At 48.4% G+C, this 27162-nt stretch overlaps 1 long non-coding RNA gene across 1 annotated transcript; it reads left to right on the top strand.

Annotated features, from left to right (window-relative positions):
* Positions 1-11: 11 nt before the first annotated feature.
* Positions 12-23909, top strand: LOC309870990. The gene is made up of 4 exons (XR_014314925.1): positions 12-118; positions 656-922; positions 22272-22482; positions 23677-23909. It is a non-coding gene; the product is annotated as an uncharacterized lncRNA (long non-coding RNA).
* The last annotated feature ends 3253 nt before the right edge of the window (positions 23910-27162 follow it).

The raw sequence follows: 27162 nt of genomic DNA on the forward strand, positions 1-27162 counted from the left end.
TGGGCTTGTCAGCCAGTTTCCTCCTTAGAGGGACGCAGGAGATGGGTAAAAACTACCCTCCTTCCCTCCGAATTTCCAGGTAGTCCGCGACCGGCATTTAGTACACGAATAGTACACGGTAAGGGCTTTGCCTGGGTCATCTCCTGGAATTCCAAGTTAACCTGAGGGGGATCGGAAGAGTGGAGTCCCAACTGGGGAAACGAGCTGTGACTTGGACTTTGCCACCTTTAAGATCCAATGTCACTTCAGCCTTTGTTGTGGGGTCACTGCTGTCGCCAAGACTGGCGATGCCTTCCTTCCCTCTCCCTGAGGATCCTCCCATGCGGGGGCGTCCGATTTGACCCAGAGCTCACTTCCAGCAGCTTTGAGGGATGCACGGAAAATACGGATGGCCACGTGACCTCCAAGGCTGCCATTTCCCCGTTGGGCACCGCCTCCCAGCCCCTTGCATGGCTCAGGGAGAGCATTTGCTTACCTGATGTAGGCAATCTGTTCTCTTCATACCTGTCTTTCCACAGATGGATGGGGAGCGGGTCTGGGAGGCAGAAGCTGGTCTCAGGTGTGTCTTTGTGTAATTACCTGCCATGGGTAAGGACCCAGGGACTGCTGTGGGCCAGGCTCAGGAGATGCACAAGGTCTGGTCTCTTCCTCTGAGGTCCCGTGGTTGAGTGCAGGACAAAACCTAGTACACAGATTCCTTGGAGGAAAGGCAACAAACCGAAGAGAAACCAGCGTGAGGGGCACCTAACCCAGCACCGAGCAATCTGCAGAGACTTCCTGGAGGAGGCAACACCTGAGCTGGGTCTCATCAATGCGAGGAAGAGTCAGCCGGGTGGAATGTGTGGAAGGATGCTTTGAGCTTTGAGGCAGCCTCTGTGAAACCCGCAGGCGTGGGCTTGCCTGGCAATGCTGGAGCCCAGAGGTGAGACAGGTAGTTTCCTGGCATTGTGCCCACCCCAGGGCGGCCCTGGCAATGTTGTGGAATCAAGAACAACTTGATGGGGACAAGGTCTTTCTTCAGGCAAAGCGGGGTGAAGTGCAATGTCACTGTTGCTCTTCTCTTCCCTTGTGATCACAGACCGTAGCCACCGAGCCTGGGTATGGGGTGAGCACCGAGGGGGTGCAGTCCGCCCGGCCCTGCAGGACCTCGTTCTTACAGATCCGGTCCCACGTGCAAGGCGGAGGGATGACGGCTGCCCCTCTGGCTCTCTTGAGTGTTGCTCAAAATAACATGAAATGGTCTTAGGTGGGGTCAAGACTCAGGTCTTTCTCACTCGTTCCTTTGTTTTTGTGGTTACGCCTTTGGTTTGTCCAACTTGCTGTTGAGACTGGGAAGCCTGTGGTCATGGAGGTCCTTGTTTCGGAGTGCCCCATCTGAGTGGCTGGCTTGGTTTTCCGGTTCGGGATGTAGTATGTTTTTTTACTGCGGTGATTTGTGAAGTTAGAAATAGTTATTGTATACGCTTTACAAGACAGACAAGGACAAAGGAGAATGTAACTCTCATGTTCCTGATACCCCAAATGAACAGATATTAACAAGTTTTTGTGTTTACTTCAGACCTTTTGGTTTGCTTGTTTTACAGAAATAAAACAAGGCAGATGAAACTGAAGACTTTTCTACTTCATCTCTCCTTGGAGGAAGCCGCTGTCGTGAGTTTGAGAGGCCGCCATGGCACGATTTCCTGATTTGTAGGGTCTGCTTCCTTGAGCAATGTGCAATATCATGGAGTGTGTCTAGAAATTTTACGTGTAATTCGTTGACCGTGTTTGCAACTTGCTTTTCCGTTCAAACCTTCCATATCTTTGAGGTCTGTGGATGCAGTTGCATATAGGAGCAGTTGGTTTATTTTACCTGCTGTTGACGTATTAGCTGATGTTTCTCTATTTTTGGTCCTAGGAATCTCTGTCCTGATTTCATAACCGAGTACATGCCCAATAGCTTTCCCTCAGGCATTATCTTTCTATTTTACCTGTGTTTTTCTTTGCTCCGTTTTCAAAGAAAAATAGATTTTCAACATTAGAACAGTTCTAAGCTCATAGCAAAGTTGAGGGGATGGTACAGAGATTTTTCAGACACAGCCCCACACCCACACGTGCACTCCCTCCCCCTTATCAACACCCCCCCAACCAGAGGGGACATTTGAAACAATCGAGGAATCTGTGTTGACATACCGTCCTCATCCAATGTCCATAATTTGTTTTTTTTTTAAGATATTATTTATTTATTTGACAGAGATCACAAGTAGGCAGAGAGGCAGGCAGAGAGAGAGGGGGAAGCAGGCTCCCTGCCAAGCAGAGACCCTGATTGGGGGCTCAATCCCAGGACCCTGAGACCACCCACTGAGCCACCTAGGCGTCCCCCCCAATGTCCATCGTTTACAGTTAACTCTCGGCGGTGTACATCTGTGGGTCTGAACAAATGTATAATAGCACGTCTCTGACATTAGAGCATCATACAGAATAATTTTTACTGCCAAAAATCCTTCATGCTCTCTGCCTGTTCACCCCTTCCTCCCCCTAATCCCTGGCCATCACTGATCTTTATGCTGTCTCCATTGTTTTGCCTTTTCCAGATCGTCACATGGTGGGAATCACGTAATGCGTTATCTGCTCAGATTGGCTTCTTTAAGTAACATGCATTTAAGTTTCCAGCACAGCTGTTAATGACTTGATCGCTTATTTGCTTTTTGTGCTGAATACTATCCCCTTGTCTGAACGTACTGCAGTTCATTCATTTCGAGAGAGGACATTTTGGCTGCCTCCAGCCCTGGGCGATTAGGAATAAAACTGCTGTAAATATCTGTGTGCAGGGTTTTGTGTGGACATGTTTTCAACTCATTTGGGTAAATACCAAGGAATGCACTTGGGTCACATGGTAAGACTATGTCAGGGGGCACTGGGCTGGCTCCGATGGGGGCGCGTGTGACTCAGGGTTATGAGTTCAAGCCTCATATTGATAAAATAACAATAATAATGATAATGATAATAATAATAAGTAACAATAATAATAAAAATAATGTGTTTAGTTGGTAAGAAACTGCCAAACCGTCTTCCAATGTCCTGATTTTTACATCTATCCACTCTTCACTTTTTTTGGATGCTGGAACGTTATCTCAGATCTTTTTTGGAATGAGGCAGGGGAGAGATGCGAGGAAGCAAGCACATGAAATCTTATTTCTATCCAGGCTTGGCCGCCGGGGACTCAGGCCAGACCTCTGAGAGGGGGACTGAAAGAGAAGTCTGGTTTTGAGGTGGGTGTGCGTCCAGCTCAGACTGCCAGAAAGTGGGTCCCGTCTGCAGACTCCTGGAATGTCCTAGGCTGAGCCCCGAGGACGCAGGGCTAGAGGGAGGCTGCAGACGGGAGGGTTCGGCCAGCGGACACAGGTGTCAGCTGCTCTGTGCCCTGATGCACAGACCCTACTTCTGCTGTCCGTTTTGCTCAGACAGCAGCTCACTGCTGGCTGGGAGGGCACACCGCCCTCTCTCGCTCCTGGTCAGGCCCCCCGGGTCCAGCCAAGGCTCAGGCGCCAGTGCTGGAACTCAAAGCCAAGACAGAGCACCGGCCGACCCCTCAGTTGACGAGAAGCCTGTGTTTCCCTGGGACGGCCGCAGCCCTTGGGTCCTACCTCTTTCCAAGTCCTCCAGGCCAGCCCCGCCAACGGGTCTTCCCAGAAGTGGTCCTGAAGCGAGTTCCACAGCACCTTGACGTCCTCTCTCCTGCCATCTTGCTGATGGAACTCTCTGTTCCTTCTCCAGTCCCTTCTCTGCGCACCCCTCAGAGGAGGGCCCGAGGGCATGGCAGCGTCCTGACCCTGACCCCCAGCTGGGACCCCTTTTCCTACAGCTTGCGGCCACCCTCCCTGTTCCCTCATTCCCTCACCAGAGGGCGCTCTCCTTAGCACCTGGCAGGGGCCACCAAAGGGTGGGGACACTTAGGAGGGCCTCAGGGCCTGGAGCAGGCCCATGGTAGGCACCTGGAAGGGAGGATGAATTGAAATAATGGCAGCCTGTAAACGTCCGGCCTGTTTTAATATGCAGCTTAAAATCTTTTCTTTGCTGTGCTAGAAGGATGGGACGTAATTACCCCCTGCTTTATAACCTAGGAGATGAAGTGCTCTCTGTCCCGGAAGAAAGAGGAGCCAATACTGCCGTTGCTCTGGGCTTTAAGGGCCACTAAGAGCTGCTGGCGAAGAGCAAGGTTTTCTTTGCGGGGAGGAGGTGCAGGCTGGCGTCGAGACCTATGGGAGGTGAGAGGTCTGGTGGTTAGGGGACAAGCCAGACGCTATGGCAGGACGCTCTGAGCTGGTCCCGGGCAGTCACCCAAGACTGGAGATACGCTGAGTGGGCCAGGGAAGCCCCACGTCGAGGGGCCTTGTTGCATTCCTACAGGGGCCGCCAGGGATGAGAAAGCCTTCCATGGCCCGCACCTGGGCCCCCTGGCAGCCCCTCCATTTGGTGCTGGATGGTCTCTATGCCCTGGTGTGCAGTGCCCATGGGAGCCGCACTCTGGATGGGGGACCAGGCTGGCTCTGTCTGTCTGGTTCTCAGTCAGGGACCTCCTGCTGTGTCTGTGAGCGTGTGTGCACCTGTGCCGCACTGAGTGCGCTCTGATCCCTTGATATGGGCCAACCACCATCGCCCCCGTGACGCACAGTGTATCAGACGCGACGCTGTGCCTGGGGGCAGCTCACCCCTTCACGGGCACCAGCGGAGGCTTCAAGGGCCGTGCTCACCTGCCTCACCTGTCACGCAGCCAACAGCAAAGCAATAGATCTCGCTCTCGGAGGAATGTGGAGATTAAAGATTTAACAGCAACTTCCTGATAGCTTTTGGGGACCTCCACGGCCTTTGGCTTAGGATCATTCTCCTCCGCCCTCTGGATGAGCAAGTTCTGGAACCAAGATAAGAGAGCTGCCAGAAAGTTCTATTTGAAATGAGAAATTTAAACACTTTTAATATATTCCGTGAAGGTATTTGAAATGGTAATAGTAATTAAAATACGGGGGGTTCACCGTGTGGCAGCTATGGTTTTAAGCACGATACCAGAGTTGGCTCATTCCGTCTCCCAGCCGCTGCAGGCCGTGGGGGCCCGACAGGGCCAGCGAGCTGTTGGTTTTCTTCCTTAAACAGCGACACCTCCACACTCATACCCTATGGCTTAGGATGTCCGGAAATGGCATTCCTCGTGTACATTTGTGACCCTTTCTGCATAAAGTCATTATCAGAACCCAGAGAACGTTGATGTGTTCTGCAAGCAGCCAGGGAGCGTTTCTGATCCCGCCTGAGAAGCTTCCCCACCCCTGTATGAGCTTCTTCTTTCGGGCTTACTGGGGGCTGAGTAGGACATAACTCACAGGCAGTCACCTCCAACTCCCGTGGCTAATCTGAGTGAGAATTGTCCTGCCGGAAGCTCTTGGCACATTGTCAGGAGAGCCTGGAAAGGAGCTGGGAGAGGCACAAGTCCCACAGGGTGGGAGGTCGTGGCCCTGGGATGGGCAGAACCCCCTGCCTGCCCTGGGCTCAGACCCCAGCCTGGCCGCCACGCCGGTGTGGTCCCCACATGAGAGCGACACGATAATTTATGGCTGTCCTGGATTCTCGGGAGAATAATGAGTCAAACTTATGAATCATATTTTGTAAATAAAGTGCCAATGTCAGGAGTGTTACTGCCTTTACTTTCAGTCCCATGGAGGTGTGTCTCTGGGGTGGTGGAGTCAGGGAAGTTGGATGATGCCTATTTTGATTTTTGATTTTCTAAAACTTTTTGTTATGGTAATTTTCAATACAAATGAAAGTAGATGGAATAGATTGCCAACCTCAATGATTAACAGCATCGGGCTGGGTTAGTTTTGTTTCATCCATTCCCTGTAAAAAAAAAAAACAACTTTATGGAGCTATAATTTATATGCAAATAATGAACTAAAAAGTGCCTTTCCGGGAATTTAGACGCCCCTGTACCCATCACCACACTGAGATACTTAACATTTCATCACTTTCCAAAGTTGTCCCGGGCCCCTTTCAAGCCAACGGCCCCTCCCCCCGTAGCTCCGGGTCTACAGCAGACCCTCCGCGGGACACACGCATCTTCCTATGGAGGCAGGGACTGCAGGCAGAGTAAGGTCTTGTTCTCAGCGGAAACAGAAAGATGGAAGCATGTTTATCCATAGACATAACATACATATAAATACATAGAACATAAAATTTGCCGTTATAACCATTAAAAAAAATTCTTTTTTTTTTTGAGAGAGAGCGAGAGCAAGCTAGCAGGGGGAGGAGCAGAGGGAGAGGGACAAACACACAAGCGGACTCCACGCTGAGCGCAGAGCCCAACGTGGAGCGCGATGTGGGGCTCGATCTCACGACTCTGGGATCATGACCAGAGCTGATATCAAGAGTCAAACACTTAACAAACTGAGCCACCCAGGCGCCTATGTAATAACCATTTTTAAGTGTACAGTTCAGGGCATTAAGGCCACTGACATTATTGCACAGTCATGACCACCATCTATTCCTAGAACTGTTCCATCATCCCAACTGGAACAGTAACTCCCCATTTCCCCTCCATGCCGGCCACCACGTTGTAGCAGGTGCCAGAGTTGCCTTCCTTTGTAAGTCTGGTGACACTCCATATTTTGTGTATCCCGCCATCTGTCAACGGACACTTGGGTTGCTTTGGATATTGTGAAGAATGCTCCTATGAACGTGGGCGTCCCAATATCTTTTGGGGTCCTGGATTTCCATACTTCTGGGTGTGAACTCAAAAGCACACTTGCTGGATTAAACTGGTAGTTCTATGACTTATTCAATTCTATGATTCTATATTTCATTTCATTTATTCACCATAGTCTTGTCCAGAGCCGCTGTAGCATTTCACATTTCCACCAGCAAGGCACAGGAGTTCCAGTTGCTCCCTACCCTTGCCAGCACTTGCTCCTTTCTGGACCCACACCCCCACTCTGATAGCCGTCCTGATGAGTGTGAAGTGTTACCTCATAGTGGCTTTGATTTGCATTTTTCTGATGAGTAAGGACGCTGAGCATCCCTTCATGGGCTTATTGGTCATTTGAAAACTTCGGAGAGCTGTCTCCTTCCTCTTCTTTTTATAGAATGTTTTCTTATTATTGCAAGTAATTTTGATCAATTCTTTCTTTATCTAAAGTATATTTATTATTATGCCCTTTTACATTTTTCATCCCCTTCTTCCAGATAATTCTGCTTCAGGAGGTATATAATGTTTGACTGTCTTTATTTTGGAGCAGGTGTCTTCTTTGGGAATCTGGTTACTTCAGGACCCCATAACGATGTCAAACAAAGGTCAGGCTGGCATGGATCCCAGAGTCTCATGGGGGAGGGGGAAGGAACAGAAGGGATCAGGACATGCCACCCCAAATTTGCTACTTTGACATAAGAATTATTTTGAGCTGAAGGCATTTGGGTTCCTGAAATCCCTAATCTTCCCAAAAGAGTCTTCACCAAAGAAGTCAGTTGTCATGAAACCCCTTCCAGGAGCATCTTCAGTCAACTCTCGGAGTTGACACCAGGCCCAGACAGACTGTCACAAACTGTCGTATCTTCGTCTCTTCTCCTGAGGGCCCATTTATCTTTCCCCAAAGTCATGCACTTTCTCTAAAAAGGGGGAGATTTCTTTCTCCTTGTCCCTTTCCCCTAAATTAGGCATACAGACCCCAAGTTCTAATCCCCACTTTGAGTTACTTGTCTCTGGGTAAGTGTGATGCCCAAGCTTGCAAACTTCTGTTGCTTTTCCTCTTATTAATCTGCCTTTTGTCTGATGCATGGGCCCAGTCAGGGAGAAGGAAAAGAAGATTCCCTTCTCCATACAACCCAGGGCGTCTGAGGCCCAGATCCCAGAGAATCCCTCCTGGTTGTGGTCTCCCTCCCTGAAACTACTCTGGTAAGGGATGTTTCTCTGGTTCTCGGTGTCTTGGAAGGAGCCAGACTCTCCAGGTCCCTGTGCTGTGGGTTGTTGGGGGTGAAGAGGGAGGATGAGTGGTCTGCCTTCCCTGGTTGGTCTCAAATCCTCCCCACAGCAGGGATCATGCAGTGCCTAGTGTCCTGACTGTTCCACAGACACAAGCAGCAGTGGTCTGGCCTGACGCTCCAACAGTGACTGTGCTAAGGTTCAAGATGGCGCCCAGACCAGAACTCCCAAGTGCCCTACCCACCCTCTCTACTGTCTTCCACCATCCAAGGCCAGTCTTACTCTGAACTTAATGTAACTGTGTGATTCTTCTCTCTTCATTAACATGACTTCATTTTTCCAGGAGTCTTCAGCCCAGCCTGATTATTATTATAGAAGTTTTCATAAAGACTCATCAGCTTCTCTGGGGCACCTGGGTGGCTCAGTGGGTAAAAGCCTCTGCCTTTGGCTCAGGTCATGATCCCAGGGTCCTGGGATGGAGCCCCACATTGGGCTACCTGCTCCGCAGGGAGCCTGCTTCCTCTTCTCTCTCTCTGCCTGCCTCTCTGCCTACTTGTGATCTTTGTCTGTCAAATAAATAAAATCTTTTAAAAAAAAAAGACATCAGCTTTTCAATGGAAAGCATCAAGAAACCCTTTGCGCCTTAAGGTTCTTTGAGTTCATTGCTCAGAATCCTTCCTTTCTGTTTCCATCAAACCGGACTGTCCAGCCATGGCCCCACCCAATCCTGATGAAGCTTTCCCCCATCGGAACAACTGCCTTAAATCAAACTTCCAGTTCTCAGTGAATTCTGATGGGGGTGTCTCCTGTCTGAGCCATTGCCAGACCTCTGGGAGGGGATGTTCCTATTTACCATGGGAAGCACGGAACTCCGCCGAGTTTTCTCAGCAGGTCGTGTGAGTCCTGCTCGGGAGGCACCGGGCACGGCTTAAGCCAGTCTTTGGTTTTTCCAGCTCTTTTTCATCTCCTCGTTCTTCTTCCTTCCTCTGATCCGTGTTTCTCTCGCTCAGTCATTTCTCCAGGTTGATTTTAGGGGAGGACGCATCAGGCCACTGGGTGGGACTTCCCTTCCAATCGCATTAAAGGGAACTCGCATTGTTACCTTGTAGACTCTTGGGGACAGCATGCCAATTTCAGAGGCTGTCCGCTGCCAGGATCCAGGTTTGTTTAACCCAGCCCCCCAGTTACAGTTTATATTTTCCCATGATTGACCCTGAAATCCAACTGATCTTGATAGGCATTTCAGCTTCAATCCGGAGGGAAGTTTGCTAGTTGTGTGATTAAAACACAATGGTGATCTAATAATGGAGTCATAATGCCAGCTTAATTATTCCTGCCTTTTTGTGACTATTTTAAACATGTAAAGTCTGTAGGCAGAGAATAATTATATACCCATAGATGTTTCAGTGCTTTAAAAATTTCTTATTTTCTAATGCTAGGTATCTGGTTAGTGTAATGGGCATTTTTATTCATATACAATAAAAAAGTTAAGTGTTTACAAAAATTAAATATGGTATCGAAGTCAGGACTGTTTCAACTTATAATTATTGACTGCGACAGCACTAGCAGCTCCAGCCCTGCTAACCAACCCGTCTTCACGTGGTTGCCCCTGGTACTAGGGAAAAGACAGCAGGGTAAAAAGATGACACTCGGGATCTGAAGCCACCTGGACCCAAATTCAAGTCCCAGCTGTGTCACTTACTAGGTCTGATGTCAGTCAAGACCGTGACCTTCCTGATTCCTGATCTTCTCAGATGTAAATGAAAATATTCGTGTCTGATGAGATAGTCAGGAGGATGCTTGCTCTTGTTGTTTGCTTGCCTGGAATGGAGGTCCTGTGACATTGTCGAGGATGATTTACCAAACTCCATGCCACCGAGGGCTTGGACGTCATTCCTTATGGAGTTTATCTCATAATGCATATGGCTGAACAGATCCTTCAAAACAGAAGGAGGGGCATTTGCTCATGAAAAATTACCACGATGGGGAGACGTTGGTGGAAACTGAGTATGGAGAAGATCAGCTACTGCTGATGTCCCTAAAAACAGAGAATGTGTCCTTAGCCCAGAAGGAAGGGCACAGCCTGACTGCAGGCTGGGTGTTAACACGGGAGGGGTCCATGTGTGTCTGGCCAAAGGAGAAGCTTGACAGAGAAGCCTAGAGCAGCAGGGGTGAGGGAGACAGGTCTGGTTGGAGGAAGGGAGCTTTGGCCTAGGGCTCCCTCCCCATAGTCCTGTCCCATGGAAGAGATGGGGGGCCAAGCAGCCACCTCCTTAGTACTGGTGTGTCTCCCTCCTTGGCTCTGGGTTTGCCCACAGCATCCAACCCCCTTGCCCTTGGGCTTTTTGTGCAGTGCCATCCTTTGCTGTGACACAGTTTGCAGGGGGCCACATTCACAGCCTCCGAAGTGGGTGTGCGCAAGATGACTCACTGAGGAGTGGGGACAAATATTAGAACTCCCATTTATATTTATATTTCATCTTGTTCTAACATGCTATTTTCAGTTCACTTGTTAGAGCGCACATAATGTGGTACTTTAATCATAGTCACCATTTATAAAATCTATAAAAGAAAAAAAATCTATATAAAAGAAATACGTACATTTACCGAGGGTACACATTTATCGCTGGGCGGCCCATTAGAAAAATTGGGTGATCGCTGCTATTGATGGCCTGATCCCTGTCATTCTATTTTGAGCTGCAGAGTCACACTCTGAAATGCTTTCTCATCTTCCCAATCAGCCTCACAAGGACTTGGGGATCAGCTGTTGAGTGATGAGTAAGTTGGAGCTTCTGAGTCTACGAAGTTGAGAACTGGTCTTTCTCTCCCTGGTAAGCCTTGGGCTCTCTGAGCCTTAGCTTTCAAATCAAGTGTCAGAACAGTCGCCATCTTGTCGGCCTCCTGGGGTGTTGTAAAGACAGCTCGTATCCCATCATCTTGAATCTGCAGAATGCCAAAGCCAGGAGCACTGAAAGTAGTAAGAAAAGAGTCAGATTACTCTCAAAGGAATGACAATTGATATGAAGAGATGTCTTCTCCTTTTCTTTCTTCTCCTTTCTTCCTTTTACAGATGGTTTATTTAGAATTCACCAGCTGTGCTCTGTTGAGATGATCCCCCCCAGCCTTGTTGGCCACATCCAGAGCTACAGCCCAGGGGACAATTCCAGTACCTTCTGCTCTCCATTGGGCCACATGAGGGTATGGTCTAGGCCACATGAGCATCGAAGAGCTGCTTTATAGCTAATCTGATCTGCTTTTTATTAGCCTTGAAATCTATCCACCTGTCAGGGCACTGCTGTTCTTCATCTTCATGGCTGATGATGAGCTCAGGGGAAAGGTGACGATGGCACAGGGGTCAAGTGGATTATTTGGGTGCCTTCCTCTGAGGATATTTGGGTTGCTTTCAGAGTTGCAGTGTCTTGGGCTGTGGGAATGTGGAACGTGAGGGACATGAGACAAGTTCTCTCCCTCATCCTTCATCTTTGTTTGTGGCTGTGGACACCTTTTCTGTACTGCCTATTTGCCTCCAAAGCCTTTTGGCACTATTTGTAAGAAGGCAATATAGCACACTTCTTAATAATAACGATGGAAGTCAGAAAGTGATGTACGTTCCATGTCCTGGGAGGTATAATTGACAGTCTAGAATTTTACCTGCAGAAAATTTGTTTTACAAGAATAAGGGTAACGAAGATATGTCAAGACAGCAGAGTTTGTCCCAAATACCACCTCACTGAAGGAAGTTTTAAAGGCAGAAGGACCAACCTAATGGAAGGATGAAGAAGCTGACAAACATATGATTAATCTAACAAACTGTGATTATGCTGAAACATCAACAAGAATAAAAAATGCTAATCTGTGGAGATTAAACAAGTAAGATAGAATGAACATACCAGAAATCTTAGCACTTAAAATTGTAAAGTTCTTCTTTGTTGGGAAGGAAGATAAAATTTATTAAGTATGCATGTAGGTTACCTACTGAAAGAAGAGAGAGCGTCTATTTCCAAACTGGTAAAGGGACTAAGTGGGATAAGGATAAAACACCACCTTAACTAAGGCAAGGAAGAAGGAAAATAAAAAATGCAGAAAAAAGCATGGACAGACTATGGTAAGGAAAGAAATCCAAATATATCAGAGATCACAATACATGTAAATGGACTAACATTCCATTCAAAAGATAAAATTTAGACTGGACAGAAAAACAAAGATGGCTTTCTGCTGTTTATAAGACACATCTAAAACCTAAGGGCTGGGATTTGCTTCAGAATAGGTAGATGAGTGGTTAGGTGTAGATAAACGGATGGCAGTGTAGGAAGCATGAGAGCAGACATTTATCGTTGCTGGGACTATAATGAGTGTATGAGATATATTATACGATTCTGTCTATTCTTGTACATGTATGGACTCTCTAATAAAAAGCAAATGCAAATATCAAACAAAACAGACAAACCATAAGCATACAGAATTGTTAGAAGTCAAGTATAGAAAAATATAAGGCAAATATTAATTAAAAGTAGATGTAGTTATAAACTTGGGCACCTGGGTGGCTCAGTTGATAAGCATCTGACTTCTGCTCAGGTCATGATCTCAGCCCTGTGTGGGGCTCCCTGCTGAGTGGGGAGTCTGGCTTGTCCCGCCCCCTCTGCTCACCCCCTTCCCCACCCGTGCTCATGCTCTCTCTCTCTCTCAAATACATAAAATATTTTTTAAAAAGTAGGTCTGCATGATAATGAAAACACTCAATTCATCATAAAGTTATAAGAATTCTAAACTTGCATTTACCTAGTAATATAGCCTCGAAATATATAAAGCAAAAGTTCATTTAAGAAAATAACTATAACAGGAAATTGACAAATCCCATCAAACTGGGAGAATTTAAATACAATTTTTCACTAATCCAGAGGGAAAACAAATAAAAAATTCAGTTTGGATACAGAAAATTTGAAAAATATATTTAATAAGCATTGATGAGGTACATATATCAATATATAGAACATCTTAACCCATGAATGAATGACATTCTTTCCTTTTAGTCTAAAATTAAAAAAAAAGGTTTTATACTATGGGAAATTTCTAATGTGTATGGAAGTGGAGTTAATAGTCGGATAAAGTCCCAGGTGTACATCAGCAACTTAAATGATCTATTAGCACGTGAAACAAGGCACGCCTGTTTCACCCACTCCCCCCTCCTCTATCCTGGATTATCTTTTAAGCAAATTCCAGACATTACACAGTTTTACCCATAAGCATCTCAGTATGTATCTTTAAAAGATAGAGACATTCCTGCGTCTCCCTTTCCCACTCCCCCTGCTTTTGCTCTCTCTCTCTGTCAAATTAAAAAAAAAAAAAGATACATTCTAAAAACAGAATCGTAATACCACGCTCACACCTAAAAACAGATGTTAACAATGAATCCTTAATATGCATTCAGACTTCATATTTCTCCAATTCTTATATATATACTTCGTTTGAATCATGAACTGGCTCGTTAGCCTATCTCTTGTGTCTCTTGTAATCTGTAGATTCCTCTCCATGTTTTTAAATTTTTATTTTCCTCTGCAATTTATTTGTTGAAAAAAACTGGGTTGTTTATTGTTGACTGTGTCCATTATGTGTCCATGGTGTCATTTAATGTGTCCTGTTCTCTGTTCTTTCTGTACATTTTGGATTCTATCTAAAGACTTGATCGATTTTAGATTGCGTTTTTTTTTTTTTTTTTTTTTTTTTTTTTTAGGGGAGTCTGCTTCAGAGGGTGTTTGTAAGTTCTTTAACCAAGAGGAGTGAAATAACCGGTTCTTTATCTTTTGGGAATGTCAGCAAGTGTTAGCGATCATTAATGATAACCATGAATCCCTCAGGCATTGTAACAGGGTGACAGTCTAATTCTATAACTTCTTCATTTAAGCTAGACTATTAAAGATCTTTTTTTAAAAGATTTTATTTGCTTGTCAGAGAGAGAGCACAAGCAGGGGGAGCTGCAGGCAGAGGCAGAGGGTGAAGCAGGCTTCCTGCTGAGCAAGGAGCCCAAGACAGGACTTGACCCCAGGGCCCCAGGATCATGACCTGAGTCAAAGGCAGATGCTTAACTGACTGAGCCACCCAGGCATCCCTAAGCTAGATTATTGATGCCAAAATAATCATGTCCTTATCAACTCGTGTGTTACCCAGAGATATAGTTTGTAGAGAAAGAAGGGACAAAGTCAAATGCACTTTAATATTCAAACAGCCAATTAAAATATTATAAATATCACTTACAATATCATAAATAAAATTAAGTTCATGGAAATAAATTTAGAAGTATGTAATACCAAGGTTGAGAAAATGATACAATTTTTACAGAGAAACATTAAAAAATAAATGGCAAAATATGTCAGGTTCATGGATACAAAATTTCCAGAATCGTACAGGCGTTAATTCTTTCTAAGCCATTGCACACATTCAGTTCTATGGGACTCTAAGCACCAATGTTTTTATACGTAGAATTTGACAAGTTGGTCCCAAAAATGTAGCGAGAAGAGCAATTTGCCAAGTTTAATTAAAAGACTCCAGAAGAAGAAGGTGGGGACTAGCCCTGAAAGATAATGGTAATTAGTGAAAAGTTGCAGTGATGGTGTGGCACTGGGGCAGGGATGTGAAAACAAACCAATGGAATAAAATGATAGAAATTGACCAGGCATACATAGAAACTCGATTTATGACAAAACAAAGCGGTATAAGCTAGTGGGGGAAATGTACTTATCATTAATATTGCTGAGATAAGAATAACCACATAGAAAGAAAAACACAAAATAGGATCCTTCCTTATGCCATTTATGAAGATCAATCCCAGGCCAATTAAAGACCAGGCTCCAAACGTCAAAATTATAAAACTTTAAGAAGATAATATTATGTTCATCTTTACGACCTAAAGTTAAGGAAGAAGCTCTTAGATGAGGTACAAAGGATTATGGTCACAAAGGTAAAGATGGAGAAATATGATAATATTAAAATGAAGAATTCTTGTTTGTTAATGAGATATGAAGAGAATTCATGAATCTGTTTACTGCTGATGTAAATGGGCACATTACTTGAAAAACACAATGTGGCCTGACCTGGCAAAGCTGAAGGCGCCTGCGGGGGGGTGGGGGGGGTGGGGGGGGTGGGGGGGATGGGGGGGTGCTGTGGCCGCCCTGAACTCCTGGGAGTCTATTCTAATGGAAATCTTACCAAGGATGCTCAGAGCCACGCTGTTCCTGCTGGCATCAAATTGGAAACAACCAAAGGGCTCCCTGGCGGGAGAAGGGATGAGAGAGGTTTTGGGGTATTCACACAATGGAATGCTAAATAAAAGAGGGAGTAGAAGAATGAGTTGGTACCATTTCTTTTATGTGAAGTTCAAAAACATGCAAAACTAAATACCTTTCCAGGGATGCAAACACAGCGAGACTATGAAGCACAGCAAGGAAACGTAGGCACAATTCATGAGAGTGGTGCTGGGACGTGGTGGGGGTGGGGAGGGCGGAGGGCGGGGCGACAATGCTGCCATGTTCTGGTCCACACCTGGGCTGTGGGTGTAAGGGCGCCTGGAGCAAGTGGTGGTCTTTGCACCCTACGCGCTGGTTATAAAGATCTGTACCTATTTATATCTACTTATATTTCTACATCTACCCAGTAGACACCCTGCTTCAAACCCTTTGGGTTTCCAGGGGAGCATAATTGTTGCACCTCCTTGGGAGCCCTGCGTGCACCTGAGAGCTGCTCCATGTGTTTGTGATCGTTAACCAGGTGTCCTATATACAATCCCGACTCCAGCACTCCGTGTCTGTGGACGCTGGCCAGCTGGAGTGGGGCTGGGCTGGCACAAAGGACCACGAGAAAGAGGGAGGCAGAAAGCGAGCTCCTTGGAGGGCACCCTGCTCCTTCCAGGGTGACTTCAGAAGGAGGTCATCATCTGCGTCCTTTAAGAGCTCATCTGGACCATTCCGTCTAGGGGTAGTTTGGGCAGACCAGCACCAGATTCTGCCCAGCCCTGGGAGGACGCCTCGTCTGACAAAGAGATCACCAGATACAAGCTTTGTCGGGGTTGGGGGGAGCTAGGAATGGAACACAGAAAGTCGATGCGCCACTATCCTGTCTTACCTATGGTTGTCAAGGTTACCAGAGCCTCGGGTTTCTTAGTAACCACTCCTCCCAAAATAGCCTCCATTGGTGCCAGCCGGCGAACTGCATCCTGTCTCCCAGTCATATTTTACATGGTTCTGAGGAGACAAGGAGGCCCCTTGGCACAGAGTAAGGTTAGAGATAAGGTTACACGGAGCCTACACAGCTGTTGCCCATTCGATCTTTACGGTGGTGGAGCAAAGCCGTATAATCCCCAGTTTTCAGAGGAGAAAACAGGCTCGGATGACTCACAAGACTCAGAACGGAACAGAAAAATCTAGATTTTTCTGAGGCCGTTGACGCTGCCTCTCGTGAGATGTTCGGTCACACCACAGGAGAGGTCGTGTTGGACCAGCAGTCCACTCTGAAGGTTGAGTAGGTCAGGCTGAGGTTCTGCCTTAGTGACTGATATGGCCACTGTCCCCCACCTTTCTTCCTTGCCAACAAAACCCCTATTTTGTTCCCATGTGAGGGGCTCTATGCTCTGGGGGAACCCCCCCCACCCCCCCGCTCCAGGGAGTGAAGCTTGACTCTTTGTGGCGACGATTCTATTCCCCTTGTTGGGATTGTTTAAATGTGAAATGTGGCCCCATCTTGGCCAGTGGAAGTGGGTTGCATCTGCCCTGGGAAGTGATTCTGGGAAAGAGGTTTCTCTCAAAGAAAAGAATTCCCAGGGGGAAGTGCCCCTCCTCAGGACTGGAGCCCATCTGCATGTGGGAAGAGCCTCTTTGTGGCCGCACGTGGCAGCGCATTGCTGATGATGGCCAAGCAGGAGAGTGGAAAGCCTTTGGGTCCCACTCTGAGCTCCCTCTATCTTGTCGTGTCTTGCTGGCTCCCCTTGGACTGCACTTTGGCTTTTGGCTCCCAGGCAGAGCTCTCTGCGGGTGGGGGTTCCAGTTGCACCCGCCTGTGTGCTCCCCGGGGGGGCTGGGCATTTGTCCCGTAAATGCCCCCTCCCCCACTCCAGTCTTTGCCTGGTAGAAGATGTTGGGGGGGGCTCGAGGTGTCTGTACCTCATGTGTGGGGGGCTCCTTGGTGACTCTGCAGAAGGTCCTTGGCTTGGGTCCTCCTTACGGTTAATGCACAAGTATTGTCCTTACTCAACATTCTAGCAGGTAGGTTTTATTTGGAAACTCCTTCCATAAAAAATCCTTCACAGTCTAGGCAAGGACCACCGTGACAATTTGGAGGGAGTTTAGTTAATCTGCCGAGAATGAGAATTCTCAACAAGGACTACTGCCTCACTCACCCATTCTACCTTTATGGGTTACTGGATTGTTGAACGTCTGGTGTGTGCTAAGCATTGAGCCCCAAAGGAAAGTTACACAAAAAAGAGTTCAGATGTGGCTCTCCGGCCCCACCCCTATCCCCAGAGCGCCCAGGCCCGCAGAGGGAGCTCTGCCAGGTAGCTCAAGGTCATGCGTGCCGAGAGAGGGTCCCTGGCACTGTGCTCTAGCAGTGTGTGGAGGGTGGGGAGAGGCTGGCGGGCGGGTTGAGTTGGAAGGGAATGAGACTGCAAGAGGTGGAGAGCAGATGGGCTTGCGGGGTTTTTGTCGGAAGTAGTGGGAAGGGGAGGGTGAGTATGTCCTCCAATGCCAGGCGGAAGCTTTGGGACCTTGTTTGGAAGACACTGAGGGGTGGAGTTGGGAGAGAGATGTTACTGTGGAGACTGTGGTTTGATGAGGGGGATTGAGGGAGGCAGGCAGGAGGCGGTGGTCATCCCTGGGACAGCTTCTGGAAGTCAAGCAGGTGCCACTTGGAGGGAAGGGAGGACCCATCCGTCACCCAGGGGAGGTAGAGGTGGGGGCACCGAGCTGGGAAACATGGATCCTAGACCTGGTTTGGCCTCTCGGTTGATGTCACCTTGGTCAAGTCATGCCTCCTCTTTGGGTTCCTGTTTTTTCAATGCAAACAAAGGGGGACCCACCCCTGGGATCTCTGTGGTTCTTGGGCTCTCTATGCGTGATGCACCTGTGTAGGAATCTGAGCTGCTCGTGGTTGCAGAACCGGATGTAGGGGCGGGAGGAGGAAGGTCTTCTGGCTCCCGTCCTTCACTATTCAGGAGGGTGGTGGCCCTCCTTCACTGTAGGAAGAAAGCAGGAGAGAAGGGTCATAGGACAGCTGTGTCTCTGTAAGGAAGGGCAGGGGCGGCTTGGGAGGAGCAGGCATTAGAACCCACAAGGATTTAGAACTCAAGCATACACCTGTCGATCATTGCTTGTTTTTCTAGCTCTCCTTTAATTTTTTTTTTTGCTTGATTCCCAAGCATGTATCAGAGTTAATGAAGCAATTCTATTGTTAAACCACATAGAAATTTAGAAGACAATGTACTTGGGTTTGAATGGAATAATTAGATGTCGGGGGGAAAACATCAGTAAGAGAATTACTTGTAAATCTCACATATTACCCCTTTGTACCACATCCATGAAAAAAATAGGATCACTTAAAAAACTCAGAAACAAGCTATTTTGTGAGTTTTGGTAAAAAGCAAAAGCATTTCTATTTCCGGTGAAATGCTTTACAAAGCACTTCAAAATGTAGATCTGAAACTCCATTTCTGGTTTGACATCTATGGAGAAGGCTAGAATCACTTTTCACTTTTGAAGAAGCATGTGATGCTGTTGAAAGCCATCAGGATTTTCTCTGGCAGAACCCGTACCTGCTAAGATGCCAGGGCACCATTCTTCTTTGCTGTGAATCATCAGACATAGTTTAAATTATATTTTTGTTGATGGAGAGGTGGAGGCTTTAGGATATGGGGGGATGTGGCAGAGACTGTGTAGGGGGGTGTCAGCCAGGCAGTCTAGAGAGAGCCTGAGGAGCCTGTCCAGCGTGAACTTGGGCTCCCTGTCCTATTTCCTGCTGGGGACAAGCAAGCAACCTTGACCTTGGCATTGACCCACATTGGCCGAGTTCAGCGATTGACAGGGCTCATTCTCAGGCATCACTTCCCTGGTTTCAGATTTCTCTCAGAAACAGGTGCAAATAGTTTCCTTCAAAGGGCACACTTAGCTCACACTCTTAGAATGCGGGCAAATTTGTGTGCAGCCCCAAGCTTGTATGGACCCTGCCAAGTTAGACATACGTGTGTGTAAATGGGATGTCGGCTGTGGCACGGGGAGCAGTTTGAAGAGTGGAAAGAGCACTGGATGTGGAGCCGGGAAGTCTGAGTTCAAAGCATGGCTTGGTCTCTTACTGGTTACTTGACCTTGGGCAAGTTAGTCAGCCTCTCTGAAGCTTATTTTTCTCTTCTGTAGAAAGGAGCTCGTCACAGCACCTTCCTCGCAAGGGTATTGTGAGGCCTACATAGGATGAGCGTTGGGGAGGCATTTTGTGAGTGATGAAGCATCCCCAAGACCCTCAGACTTGGGGTTCATCAGCAAACCTGGCATGTCCCCAGAAGGGTGTGATCAGAGCATCAGAGGACCCGGAAATCATGTCACATGTTTAGGGTGACAGAGCCTGGCATCATGCCTTCCACTCTCAGGGCCTGCTTTGCTGAGCACAACTTAGCGGTGATGTGACAAGGGTCAGGTACCCTCCAGGGGACTTGCCCGAGCCATCCCTGGGACTTAGCCCTGACCGGCGCCTGGCCCATGGCCTCCATCAGTGACACCTGGACCATGGAGTTGGGTGGCAGTCTCTAGGACCGAGGTCAACAAGAGAGAGGGAAAATGCCTGTCTCCCCCCTCTCCCTCCTCCTCCTCCTCCTCATTTTTGTGTTATTTCTCTCGGCTGGCAAAGTATTCAAAGAGCTCTAATTATTTAGTTGTCAGCTTGCGTGTAATTGTTTGCCCATAAATTGATTCACTTAACAAAATTTATTCAAATGTACTTCTTTGCATTGTACTTAAATGAGAACATTTAGCAAAGGGCGGCTGAGGCGGGCCGCGGGGACTGCGGTTTTCCTGTCGGAATGCTGGGGGCGGAGTTCAAGGACGGCCGTCATCAGCGAGTCAGGGCCCCCCCACCCTAACCCCAGTTTCCTTTGCGGGAAATTGGGGTGGTGGCAACTCCTTCCTCAGTGCTCCGGCTCAGATCCCGTGGGGTGGATGTGGCTATGAGGGAACCCCGGCAGAGCAGATGCCCTCTAGGGAGAACAGCCCACTCCGGAGCGGTGGCAAGGGCCAGGCCTTTATAAGACGGGATCTTCCAACTGGGAAGAATTGCTTTAGGGGATTCTGGAAGCTTCTTGGGGAGTCTTGGTTGACCACGAATTCTTTATAAGGAAATTAAGCCAGCAGGTCCTGGCCCTAAGACAACTCTCAGTTCCTCTAGAAAATCTATGATGGCCCCAGGGCGATATGAAACCAGTCTTCTCCCTAAAATACAGAACAGTGGGGAAAGGAGTCCTTAAGCGTTCCTTGGTGTTTGAAAAATCTTTTTTTGTTCCGCTTGGGTGGCCGTAAAAAATACCCTAGACATGGACAGAGGGGCTTAAGCAATGCAGGTGAGCTTTTTCGCAGATGCAGATCTGAGCTCAGGAGGCCGTTGTGGCCAAGTTCTGGTGAGGGCCCCCGGCTGGCGGGTGGCCGGCCACCTTCTTGCTGTGTTCTCACCCGGTCTGGCCTCCCCTCCTCTTGCTGTGAGGGCGCAGGTCCTGTCCCCTCAGGCGCCGCCTCATGACCTCATTTACCTTAATCACCTCCTTGGAGGCCCCGATTCTAATACCGTCATGTTGGGGGGAGGGCGGTGACATGTGAATTTTGGGGGACACAAGTGGGTCCACAGCAAAACTCAAGTGTGGAACAGGCAGAAGTTGCGGGGTGGGGGTGGGTAGCCGTCAGGCCGACCTGGGTTCGAATCCTGCCGCAGAGGGATGCGGGCACGTGATCACCTCTCCCAGCCTACCTCCTCTTCTGTGAGGTGGGATGGCGCGGCCACAGCGCCCAGGGCCTGTGTAAGGCTCAGTCCAGGGGGCGAGTGGGAAGCACTGGCAACAGCAGCTGGCACCCCCCCATCTCCAGGGACCTCCAACTCCTTCCTGTTCTGCCCTCTCGGGAGATTCCAGCCCTCGGTGCCTTGTGCTTTCAATGATGAAGAGGTTGAGCTGCCTTTAGGGTCTGCTTTAGCTCGTTGGTCCTGGAAGTGTGTCATCTTGAGACCAGAGGACCGTGCAGAGGCGGGGCTCTGTGTGCCCCAGGGAAGGTAATAACACCTAGCTCTCAAGGTTCTTCCTGTGAACCAGGATCCCCTATGGGGAAAGACCTAATTCAGCCCTTGGCCGGTGGCAGATGATAAACCTTGCACTGTGGCTCCAGGTGAGGCCTGAGTCAGGAGGATTCACTGAGCACTTACTATGTGCCAGGCCCTAGGGGTACAGCCTGGTCCCTGCTCTTACGGGCCTTGGAGTCTCCGGGGAGAAGACCAGCATTAACCAGGTTACAAAGGCTCCTGGCTGCGGTCTTGGGTCCATGTCCACCTGACAGCTGGCATCTCACTGCTGCCCAGCAGACGTCCTCGGGAGGGGCCGGCCCCTGGCCCTGAGGATGATGTGCTCTGGGAGAGGTGCTCTGGGAGGGAGAGCACAGGAATTCCTTCTCTAAGTCCCTGGCGTGTCCTCAAATGCCAGCTCAGCCCGCAGCTATGCACTCCTTCTTAGCCATCTCCTGTTTTGGTGTCCTCTGGGCAGCCCCTCTGAGTGTCCATGAGTCACAGAGCCGCTCCTTAAACTCCCTGGTCCTGCTCACGGAGAAGAGCTTTCTGTTTTTAACAAACAGATTCCAGGGAATGGAGGCGCGGGGCTGTGAGTGTGCCCACAAAATGATGGCTGGGGCCGCGCGCCGGGGCTCCGTCCCTCCTGGTCCTCCCTCGCGGTCCCAGCTGTGCCAGGGACTTGCGGGGGGACACGGGCGAACCCCTGCCCACTGGGTCAGGTGTGGAGGGCGGCATCAGGTGCACAACTGATGGGGGGGGGTTAGGAGGCACGAGGAGGCCCGCTTGGGTTTAAACCGAACCCTGATTTGGCAGCCGTTAGAATGGAAGGACAGAGGTTTGTCACCTTGACCACCTGCTGTGGTAGATACCTACCTTCGCAGCGGGCTTCCTGGAGTAGACTTCTGAGCCTGTCGCCTGGAGGGTTTATCGAAGGCCTTCCTGCTTTGTTCTGTGACTCTCTTACCGATAATGGACAGTTAGCAACAAACAGATTTTATCCTTTCTTTTTTTCCTAATATTTTATTTATTTATTTGGGAGAGAGAGAGAGAGAGAGACTGAGAAGAAGCAGGGGGAGCAGCAGGCAGAGGCAGAGGGAGAAGAAGACTCCGGGCTGGGCAGGAGCCCGACGTGGGGCCCGATCCCAGGACCCCAGGATCATGACCTGTGCTGAAGGCAGACGCTTAACCGACTGAGCCACGCAGGCACCCCAGAGTTTTTGCTTTAAAAGAAATATAAAGCCCTGGAACCGGTGAGCTTTTTATTATGACTGTTATTATTTTGGACATTCAGTTGGTTTATCTCTGCAAAGACCTGAACGTAGCTGTTTAGGGTGAGATTGCTAACTGCCCTTCTTCCTTTTGGCAACAGGAGCCCCTGAATTTTAGCCTGGCACATAATGAACCATCACAGACCACATTTCGTGGTCTCCCTTCCAGCTAACTGTGCCTGTACGATTAAGTCTGGCCAACAGGGTCAGAGGAAGTGTTGTATGCCATTTCTGAATTATTTGTCTAAGTACCTCAGTTGCGTGTTCTGCTGACCCTCTGTCTTTCCCCGGGTAGAGATATGGAGGTGGCTCTGGAGCCAGTCTCTACCATGTGGACAGTGGTGACAGCACAGGGACAGCAAGGCAACAGGGCGGAAGAAACTTGGATCCCTAAATGACCTCACCGAGCAGAGACACCTGCCGGCCTTGGCCCACTGCCCACAGTCAGAGTGTTCCGTGAAAGACAAACACATTTCTATATTAAGTCCCTGTATCTGGGGGCCTCTGACATAACGGATTAGCCTAAACCCTAAGTAATATATGTATGATCTCACAGAAGGTGTGGTTAGGTATCTAATTATCTGTAATATGGTTTTATGCTGAATTCTGTATGGATTTATGTTATTTATTGCTACCCCCAATCTAACATAGATTGCTAAGACTTTTCAGGATTTTATAGCAGACATATGCTAGCCCTTTTGCTTATAATTTTGAATTCCTTTAGATTTTAAAACCAAGTATATGGGAGACAACATTTATGGAAGATATCACTCTTGACAAGCTTGACTTATTTATATCAGGCAGTGAAAGTTACGTAATCTGGTGGGTTTCCTTTATGCTTTAGCTTCCAGGAAAGTTAGAGTCGTGTCAATTTAATGCTTACTATCAAAAACTTGTATTCACCATAGACTTTCTTTTAATTGTGTTTCTTTCCCTATATATATGCCACATTTGTGTTTTTGGGAAGAGATCCACTGCCCCTATTGTTACACCCCTCAGTGTCTGCCTGTCTGTTCCTCTGCCATCCATGTCCCTTCCCCCTGTGCACTACAGAGCTCCTTCTTTCCTGATGACTCAGTGAACATGTTTTTTCTGTGTACCTGTAGCCTTCCATAGGGAGCACACCTCCTGGACTTTTTTTTTTTTTTTTTAAGATTTTAAAAATTTATTTGACAGAGAGAAAATGAGAGAGAGAGAGAGCAAGCAGGGGGAGCAGAGGAGGGAGAAGCAGGCTCCCTGCAACACTGGGATCATGACCTGAGCTGAAGGCAGACCCTTAACCGACTGAGCCACCCAGGCGCCCCTCCTTCTGGACTTCAGTTAGAACTTGGAGCATACTGTATTTGCTTTAGCACCTGGATGTCACTGCTGGAGTGCGAGCCTATTGTGACCCTCCCTGCGGATTGTGCCCCTTACAGGTAAGGGTGGATTTGTCCAAGACCAGTTCCCTATAAGTTGGTCTCTTGCCACGTGTCTCCCTGGAGACACGGTAGACCCAAGAGCTTGAAGCAGTCAATTCTAGAAGATTCCTAAGGTGGCCTGAAGTGGTAATGGGAGGACTTTCAGTCTAGCCCTTGATAACGACATACATAGGAGGTGTTCTTCAAACCACGGACGCTGAGATGGTAGGGCTGAGTTGGAGTCAATCTCCAGCCATGCCATACGGATGTTGGATTCTAACCTCTGATCAGTCTAGTGGAGGAGTCTGTGTCCCAGTAACGATCCAGCTAAAAAGCCTCACAGCCCAAGGGCAGAGTCCATCCCTCTCTCAGATTCTGATGTCTTGTGCTGCTACTCCATGAGTGCCCTCAGTAAACAGGCTTCAACAGGCCAGGTCTGGTTATTTATCCTGCCTGTGTGACACCCTGGGATCCAGTCTCCCCTTTTCCCCCTTAGTAATAGAGCTGTGTCGGTGTTTGAGCAGATGTGATTGCCCGGGAGGGAATTTCCCCCAGCTACTCTTACAGCCCCTCGGAGCCTATGACTAGGAGTTAGCCAAAGGAGTGTGGACAGAAGTGATATGTGCATTTCCAGATCACATTTTTTTTTTTTTTAATTAGGAAATCATGTGCCATCCCCATCCCAGCCCCTTTTCCGGACTGGAGTGTGAAGATGACAAAGGAATGAATTTTGATCATGGCAATAAGATAACACCCTTGGGTATGGCAAAGAAGACAGGAAGACCTTGAGTGCTGGGAATGTTCTGCTCCCTTGATCTGGATGGTAGTTTCACAGACATGTACATACATAAAAGATAATTGAGCTACCCTCTGACTATTTCTGAGCTGGATTATACACAAGTTATGCCACAGGAAGAAAAGGAAAGAAGAACCTGGTCCCCTGAATGACCCTGTAGAGTCGAGTTTTCCTCTGGGCTGTTGCAAAAGAGAAAAAGAAACTCCTTTATGGTTTGGGCCATTGTATTGGGGGAATTTCTGTCCTAGCCATTTAGCATGTACCTTAAGTAATATATTTCTTTTCTTTTCTTCTTCTTCTTCTTCTTCTTCTTTTTTTTAAAAGTAGGTTCTGTGTTCAAGGTGGATCCCAATGCAGGGCTCAAACTCACCACCTTGGGATCAAGACCTGAGCTGAGATAAAGAGGCTGATGCTTAACTGACTGAACCACCCAGGTGCCCCTTAACTAATATATTTCTTAAGTGTAGGAAGTTTCCATTTTTATTTTGTCCTGTTCTTTTGACAGAGCTTGGTAACTAGAAAGTGCTTGCTATTTGTTTGATGAGTGCCTATTTTTGTACATGGCTTTTATCCGTTTATGGGGACATCTAGTACAAGTAAACCCAGAAAACAGGAAGGGTCACAACATGCCCCTGCCCTGAGGGCTCTGCCCTCCCCCTCCCCTGCTCCGTCCCTGCCCAGACCAGATGCCTTGGAGCTGCTAGTGCAGCTTCTTAGCCCCCTGCTCTCCAGGCCCTCCCTTCCCGCGAGCACTGCTGTAGTATCTTCAGCTTGTTTCTGGAAAGGACAAGGACTTTTGAGAAGAAGGACAGGGGGAAAACATTGTCCCTGGGGGTAGGGGAAGGAGAATGGACATTTTAATCTGGTCTCACCCAAGCACTGGGTGTGCATGGGGTGAGGCAGCAGTGGGAGAGGCCAGAGAGGCAAGCAAATGTCTGTGGTGCCTCACTTTGACATTGAACCCCTGAAAGAGGAGGGTCAGCCATCCGCCAGTTGACATGGCTGCCAATCATGGGACCTCGTTCATTTATTTGTTCTTAAACTGAACAGGAACTGGGTCATCTGTGGGGTCTGGTGGTGGGCTTGTGGGAGGGAGCACCCTCCCTGGAGGGTCTCCCAGGCTCTGTGGACTCTGCTCGGCCTATTCTCTGTCATCTCCCTGAGGTACCAGAGATAAGTCCTGAAAATCCCCATTTCCCAAAGATCATTTCACGGAGCACTAATTTTTTTTTTTTTTTTTTAAGGAAAAAATTTCTGTGGTAAAATAAATGGAGAAAGTGGGGCTTATGCCCCCCTTCTTGGAAATTCTTGCAGGTTAGCTCATTAAAACCTCTGCGAAGTAAAGAGTATGCTGAATGTCGTGTCTGGGTTTCCCAGGGCTGTCATAACAAAGTACTAAAACCCTGTGGTTTAAAACAGAAATGTGTTCTCTCCTAGTTCTGGAGGCTGGAGGTCCCAAACGAAGGTGTCAGTGGGGCCACACTCCCTGAGACACCCATGGGGAGACTCCTCCCTCGCCTCGTCCAGCTTCCGTGTGGCCAGCGATCCCTGGCATTCTTTGGCCTGAAGCTGAGCCCCTCAGTCTTTGCCTCCTGCTGTCATCCCATGACTTTCTTCCCCCTCCACATGTCTCTCTCCTCTTCTTATAAGGACACCAGTCATATTGGATTAAGGACCCAGTCTACTCCCGCGTGACCTCATCTTGACTAATTACATCTGCGGTGAGCCTATTTCCAAATAAGGTCACGTTCTGAGGTGCTGGGGGTTAGGACGTCCACATATCTTTTGGGGGGACACAACTCACCCCATGACACTTTGTTTAGCTCAGAATTTCCTAAGAACTTATTTTTATTTCTCAGAATTCTTTTCAAAATGCTCCCCGATGATCCTTCTGAGCTGGTGGCGAGAGCAACTCACTTTGGGAAATGCTACCTGGGAAGAACAAGATGGGGGAGCCAACCAAGGGATGAAGTGACCACAGAGGAGACCGCCCAGGGCTGGAAGGGGATTTGGAGTCCTACCTGAGGCCCTGGATTGGACGGGGGGCAGGGAGGACCACAGGACGGGGAAGCAGGAGTTGGCCTTTCCAGGACCACACCACAGAAGGCTTTCTGGCCTGCCCTGGGGAGGATGGGGCTCTGGGACAAGCCATCCTGGGGCCTGAGGCTGCTTGCCTGGCTAAGACACCACAGCGAACGTGGGGTGCAGGGGAACTTGGGCCCAGTCGTCCATCTCCACTTCAGAACCCGTCAGAGCAAGGGAGCCACAGAAGGGCAGCATCTGGTGTGTCCCCACGGCTGTCACACCTGGGCTCTGCCGCCTCAGGCTCCCAGCGCTGAGATGTGGGTGGCGTTTTCACACCTACTGAGCTAGTTTGTGGAAAGCACCCAAAATAAACCACAGGGTCTATAAACAAGTTTTCTTCCTGCCTATCCACTTTCCCTCAACTGGGCTTGCGAAGATGGA

The sequence above is a fragment of the Mustela nivalis genome, assembly GCF_964662115.1.
Source record: "Mustela nivalis genome assembly, chromosome: 8".
NCBI classification, from domain to species: domain Eukaryota; kingdom Metazoa; phylum Chordata; class Mammalia; order Carnivora; family Mustelidae; genus Mustela; species Mustela nivalis.